This window comes from Cebus imitator, unplaced genomic scaffold, assembly GCF_001604975.1.
Source record: "Cebus imitator isolate Cc_AM_T3 unplaced genomic scaffold, Cebus_imitator-1.0 Scaffold487, whole genome shotgun sequence".
NCBI lineage: Eukaryota > Metazoa > Chordata > Mammalia > Primates > Cebidae > Cebus > Cebus imitator.
This window is the reverse complement of record NW_016107802.1, coordinates 650,634-657,170: the sequence shown is the minus strand read 5'-3', so window position 1 is coordinate 657,170 and position 6,537 is coordinate 650,634.

The window sequence follows — 6,537 nt, the reverse complement described above, 5'->3', positions numbered from 1 at the left end:
GCCTGGGCCTCCCAAAGTGCTGGGATTAGAGGCGTGAGCCACCGCGCCCGGCCTCAGGAATTTCTTTATAGCAACGAGAGAACAGACCAATGTAGAAGACAACTCCATGAATTGGAGAAGAGTGTTGTAGCTCACGCCATAGCCCCTCAGGGGCATCCTACTCTTAATTTTCTGTGCTGTATACATGAAGGGGACAGTGGCGGCAACGCCCTCATGGAATTTGTGCTCTTGGAGTCACCTTTACATCCACTCAAAGGGTAAAAGCCATGAATAAGCCATTCTCTAAGTAAAGCTGTCAAATAGCAGCTTCTGGTGCTTGTAGGCCAGGTGTCACATCAGCTGATTTGGGGGCTGTGGGAAGACCCCGCCCACCATTAGGAGTCTATCTGAATCATTCCTGTCTCTCTACAAATCACCACAGCTGCCACAGGAAGCTCTTACTCTGCCAAGCCATTTGGGAGGGATAATGCCTCCAGTAACTGGTTTATTTGTACAGCCTGCTTATTGAACTTAACAATTTATTTATTTTTGTTTTTTTAGGGTTTTTCTTTTTTGGGACCAAATTTTGCTCTTGTTGCCCAGGCTGGAGTTCAGTGGTACGATCTCGGCTCACTGCAACGTCCACCTCCCAGGTTCAAGCAATTCTCTGCCTCAGCCTCCTGAGTAGCTGGGACTACAGGTACCCACCACCACGCCCAGCTAATTTTTTTGTATTTTTAGTAGAGACGGGGTTTCACCATGTTGGCCAGGTTGGTCTTAAACTCCTGACCTCAGGTGATCCACCCACCTCAGCCTCCCAAAATGCTGAGATTACAGGCATGAGCCACTGCACCCGGCCTGTTGCTTTTTGAATTTACAGTTTAAAAAACAGTAACTCAGACGTTTGAATCCCGCCCCACCACTAACCAGCTGTTTGCCTTGACCAATCCCAATCTCCCTGCGTCAGTGCCCTTATCCGTACGATAAATTTATTAATAGCTGCCATATTCGGTAATTACAAGGGTGGAAAGAACACACACGTGTTGAATATCTAGCCAGTGCTCGGCCAAAAGAGAATCCCCAAATAGTAGTTTGAATCTGTGTCATGAGACTCAGACATCACGGGACACTGAAGCACAGAACGGGTGACATAGTGTTAGTGAAGGGGTGTGATTGGGGGGCTGTTTATTTGGGGCACCAGTGAGGGGGCCTCCCACGGAGAAAGGAAAGGCCAGAAACAAAGGGGCAATGAGGGGGTGTGAGGGTGAGGACATGGCCCAGGTCACCAGCCTGACGACTTCCCACCAGGGCATTGGTGGGCTGAAGCCCTGCTGTGCTAGCCACCTCCACTAGGCTTCAGCCACCTGCTGTGGTGAGGCCTTCCAGGGCCACATGACGTGAACCGTGGGAACAGCGCCTCCACTAGGCTGCGTCTGACTCTACAAGGTGTTTTCAGGAGAGCTCTAGACAAGGCACAGAGGCACGAATCCTAGAAACATCTAAATGAGGGCCCCAGAGCCATTGGCCTCCCCACTTTCTGCAGCAGGACCTAGGTGAACCCTGGCGCCTGCAGACCCCCAGACAGGACACAAGGTGCCCCGAGAGATGGAAACACATCTTCTTCCTGCCTCACAATGTAGCAGAGAAGCACTGACTTTCTAGCTGCTTTAGCCACACACAATGGCACCTCTGTTCCCGTCCAGTGAGCTTGCTGCCCAGGCCCGCGGTGCCCATGCCGGGAAAAGTCCTTTGATAATCACCCTTTATCCCGGACTCCAGATCAAAGCAGCAAACATGCTGACAAGAACTCCAGCAAACACGACCGAGGCTTTCAGGTCTGACCCTAAAATGAATACCCACCTCCGTGGGGAGACGCACACGCTCCTCTGGGCCGAAGGCTCAAAGGAAACAGGAACTGCGGGCCCTGCACGCAGCTGCGCTCGCCGGGGCAGCTCAGAAGAACATCCCCAGGGGAGTCTGAGTTATCCAGATGGAGTTCCTGACCCCCAGAGGGGTGAGTCACCCCTCCTCTGGCCTGCATTTCCATATGCTGGGTGCAGCCTGCAGACAACTTCAGATAGCTTGTTTTTTATTGAGGTGAAATTCAAGTAACGTAAAATGTACCATTTAAAGCGAAAAATTCAGGCCGGTATGGTGGCTCACATCTGTTATCCCAGCACTTTGAGATGCTGAGGTGGGAGGATTGTTTGAGCCCAGGAGTTTGAGACCAGCCTGGGCAACATAGTGAGAACCCGTCTCTGTACAAAAAAAAAGAAAAAAAAATTAGCCAGGCATGGTGGTGTGTGCCTGTGTTCCCAGCTACTCAGGAGATGGGAGGATGGCTTGAGCCTGGGCGCTTGAGGCTGCAAGGAGCTATGATTGCCCCACTGCACTCCAGCCTGGGTACCAGAGAGAAACCCTGTCTTTAAAAAAAAGGCTGGGTATGGTGGCTCATGCCTGTAATCCTAGCACTTTGGGAGGCCAAGGTGGGTGGATCATGAGGTCAGGAGTTCCAGACCAGCCTGGCCAAGATGGTGAAACCCTGTCTCTACTAAAAATACAAAAATTAGCTGGGTGTGGTGGTGGGTGCCTTTAATCCCAACTACTTGGGAAGTTGAGGCAGGAAAATTGTTTGAACCCAGGAGGTGGAGGTTGCAGTGAGCCAAGATCATACCACTGCACTCTAGCCTGGGTGACAGAGCAAGACTCGGTCTCGGATGGATGGATGGATAGATAGATAGATAGATAGATAGATAGATAAACAATTCAGTAGCATTTAAAGCGTTCAGTGTTCCACAGGCACCACCACTATCTAGCTCCAAAACATTCTCAACACCCCAAAGACAAGGCCATACCCATATGCAGTCGCTCTCCACTCTCTCCTTCCAGCTTTGTGTGACGACAGCATGCCAGGGACTGTGCTCAGGACAGAAGCAGAGCGGGGAACAAAGGAGTTGCAGTCCCTGCCGTTGTGGGGTCCAGTCTAATGTGACAGCCAGATACTGCTCAAACAACTGGAAATGGTACATGTGACAGGAGGCTGTGACAGAAGTACTGGGCAGGGGCCGGGCGCAAGAGGCTCATGCCTGTAATCCCAGCACTTTGGGGGGCCAAGGCAGGTCAGGGGTTCAAGACCAGCCTGGCAAAAGATGGTGAAACCTGGTCACTACTAAAAATACAAAAATTAGCTGGGCGTGGTGGTTCGTGCCTGTAATCCCAGCTACTTGGGAGGTAGAGGCAGGAGAATCACTTGAACCCAGGAGGAGGAGGTCGTAGTGAGCCAGAATTTTGCCACTGCACTCCAGCCTGGGCAACAAAGCAAGACTCCATCTCAAAAAAAAAAAAAAGGGCTGAGCAGGTCCAAGCTCAGAGTTCCCATGCGATGCTCTGCTGAGGTGGGCTTCACAGTCGTCCCCATTTTCCAGATGAACAAACCAGAGCCTTGACAGGTTAAATGCCTTGCCCAAGGTTAGACCACCAATAAATGGCAGAGTTGGGATTCAAACAAAGGTCCCTGTAACCCCCAGCAAGTTGCTTTCTGTCTCTATGGATTTAATTATTTGTAGATTTCATATCAATGGAGTCTCGCAAAATGTGACCTTTTGTGTCTGGTTTCTGTCACTTATTTGAATATCTCAAAGGTTCATCCATGATGCAGCATGCTTCCGTGGTTGATTCCCTTTTATAGCTGATCCTATTTCATTGTTTGGATGGACACACTTTGTGTCTTTGCTTGTCCACTGATGCACATCTGGCTTGTATTCCTTTTGGTTACTGTTGACATTGGTGCACAGTATCTGTTCGAGTCCCTGCTTTTAATTCTTTAGGAGTAGGACTGCTGGGTCATAGAGTGATTTTTTTTTTTTTTTTTTTTGAGACAGAGTCTCGCTCTGTCGCCCAAGCTGGAGTGCAGCAGTGTGATCACATTCACGCAGCCTTGACCTCCTGGACTCCAGTGATCCTCCCACCTCAGTCCCGAAAGCAGTTGGGACTACAGGCATATGCCAACATGCCTGGCTAGTTTTTTGTATTTTTTGTAGAAACAGGGTTTCATCATGTCGTCCAGGCTGGTCTCAAACTCCTGGGCTCTAGCCATCTGCCCACCCTGTCCTCCTGAAGTGCTGGGATTACAGGTGTAAGCCACTGCACCCAGGCTGAGCATCTTTTCCTGTACTTGTTGGCCATTGGTATATCTTCTTTGAGAAATGTCCATTTGAGTTCTTTGCCCATTTTTTAGTTGGATTGTTTGTTTTTTTGTTGTTGAGTTGTAAGAGTTTTTGTTTTATTTTTTAATAGTGAGTCTCACTGCTGGAGTGTAGTGGCGTGATCTCAGCTCACTGCAACCTCCACCTCCCAGGTTCAAGCGATTCTTCTGCCTCAGATTCCCGAATAGCTGGGACTTCAGTTGCCTATAACCACGTCTGGCTAATTTTTTTGTTTTTTAGTAGAGATGGGGCTTCCCCATGTCAACCAGGTTGGTCTTGAACTCCTGACCTCAAGTGATCTGCCCACCTCGGCCCCCCAAAGTGCTGGGATTACAGCGTGAGCCACTGTGCCTGGCCTGTAAGAGCTCTTTATACATGGATGAGTAAATAGGCTTCAATTGTTCTTACCACATTCTGATTTTCTTAAATACTTCCCTCCTCCACTAGCCAGGGAGCTCCTTAAGAGGAGGGCCTGGGCCTTTGTTAAAAAAACAGACCAGACTCAGTGGCTTAAGCCTATAATTCCACCACTTTGAGAGGACAAGGTGGGAAGATCACCTGAGGTCAGGAGTTTGAGACCAGCCTGGCCAACATGGTGAAACCCTGTCTCTACTAAAAATGCAAAAAATTAGCTGGGCCTGGTGATGCATGCCTGTAATTCCAGCAGGAGAATCTCTTGAACATGGGAGGCAGAGGTTGCAGTGAGCCAAGATTGTGCCATTGCACTCCAGCCTAGGCAACAAGAGCAAAAATCAGTCTCAAAACACAAACAAAAACAAACAGGCCAGGCGTGGTGGCTCACACGTGTAATCCCAGCACTTTGGGAGGCTGAGGCAGGAGGATTGCTGGAGGCAGGAGGATTGCTGGAGCCCAGGAGTTCCAGACTAGACTGGGTACATACTGCAACCCTCTCTCTACAAAATATTTAAAAAATTAGCTGGGCATGGGGGTGTATGCCTGTAATCCCAGCTACTCAAGAGGCTGAGGTGGGAAGATTGGGTAAACCCAGGAGTTCGTGACCAACTTGGGCAACATGGTGAGACTCCGTCTCTACAAAAAAATTTAAAAAATAGCCACGTATGGTGGTGCATACTTTTGGTGCCAGATACTCAGGAGGCTGAGGCAGGAGGGTCATTGGAGCCCAGGAGATTGAGTGAGCCCTGGAGGCTGCAGTGAGTCATGTTCATGCTACTGCACTCCAGCCTGGGCAACAGAGCAAGATCTGTGTCAAGGAAAAGCAGCAAAAAGACCTCTAGTACTAGGGCCTAGAATAGTGCCTTGCCCAGAGAGTCACTTAAGTAGTGCGTGCAAAACAATTTGCGGCATGAACAAATGCTAGTTGTTAGGTCATCTGTGACACACGATGGGATTCGCCTGCAGCGTTCACTGCATGCTGTCCTACCTGCACCAACTCTTAGCACTTTGGGCCCTGGAGCTTGGCAGAAGGAATAGGCGGACTGGACAGGCAATGCCAAGGAGAGCAGGGCGGCTCAAGCTGACTCTGTGTGGTTCAGGTAGGGCTGCCCAAGGGTGGTCACTGGCCAGGCCGGGGTAATCAAATGCTCCCTGATGGATTTAATGATGTGATCCAAACGAGGTCAGCCAAAGCCCTCTCCAGGCTACACAGCAGAAGCTCTTTATAGGCCGGGCACAGTGCCTCACGCCTGTACTCCCAGCACTCTGGGAGGCTGAGGCAGGTGGATCACCTGAGGTCAGGAGTTCAAGACCAGCCTGGCCAACAAGACAAAATCTCATCTCTACTAAAAATGAAAAAATCAGCCAGGTGTGGTGGCACGTGGCTGTAATCCCAGCTATAGGAGGCTGAGGCAGAAGAATTTCTTGGACTCAGGAGGCAGAGGTTACAGTGAGCCGAGATCATGCCACTGCACTCCAGCCTGGGAGACAGAACAAGACCTATTCTAAAAAAAAAAAAAAAAAAAAAAAAAGCTCTTTTGAGTGGGGTGGTTGGTGTGGTCCTGAGCTGGGGTGGCCGTGAAGCCTGCCCCTTGAGAGAGCCTGCTCAACATCTGCAGAAGACAGGGCCACAGTGGCATCATCTCAGCCTCTGGATTCACATAACCATGTCTGAACCCTACATGTAGACTGCAATTCTGAGATCCCCAACATTCAACTTCAACATCATTCTCTTCCTTGTTTAAGAGCATTGAGTTGGGCCAGGTGTGGTGGCTCAAACCTGTAATCCAAGCTCCAAGCACTTTGGAGGCCAAGGCGGGTGGATCGCCTGAGGTTGGGAGCTCAAGACCAGCCTGACCAACATGGTGAAACCCCGTCTTATATATATAAAAAAAAAATGCATTGAGTTGAGTTAGATTTCCTTTTTTTTTTTTTGGAG